Below are 335 nucleotides of genomic sequence, written 5' to 3' on the forward strand. Positions count from 1 at the left end.
GCACTGTGTTCAGGTCTAGGTTCGGGTCCGGGCAGAGCGTTTCGGGGGTGACACCGCTCTGGGCTGCAGTGTTGAGGGCGCCACTGGGGTGCGTGGGAGAGGCTGAGGCCGGTCAGGGGGTTCCCTGGAGGAGAAGCCAGAGAAGGGGAGAGCTCCAAGTCTGGAACCCCGGGGTCAGTCGGGAGGGGTTGGCCAGAGGACTCAGAGCTGGAGGCGGAGGGGGACCTGGCTGGCGCTCAAATGCAGACGCCGGCGCCGGATCTGTTCCCGGCACAGACAAGGCCTCCGGCACAGACCCGGGTTTCTGGGGTCCAGGAGACAAGGCGGGGCGGGGG

General features: G+C 68.1%; 1 protein-coding gene across 1 annotated transcript in view; it reads left to right on the forward strand.

Moving 5' to 3' along the window:
- SAMD11 (sterile alpha motif domain containing 11) overlaps positions 1 to 335 on the forward strand; it is a 17,877-nt gene that overhangs the window by 14,857 nt on the left and 2,685 nt on the right.

Source organism: Colobus angolensis, unplaced genomic scaffold (assembly GCF_000951035.1).
Source record: "Colobus angolensis palliatus isolate OR3802 unplaced genomic scaffold, Cang.pa_1.0 Scaffold416, whole genome shotgun sequence".
Taxonomy (NCBI): Eukaryota; Metazoa; Chordata; class Mammalia; order Primates; family Cercopithecidae; genus Colobus; species Colobus angolensis.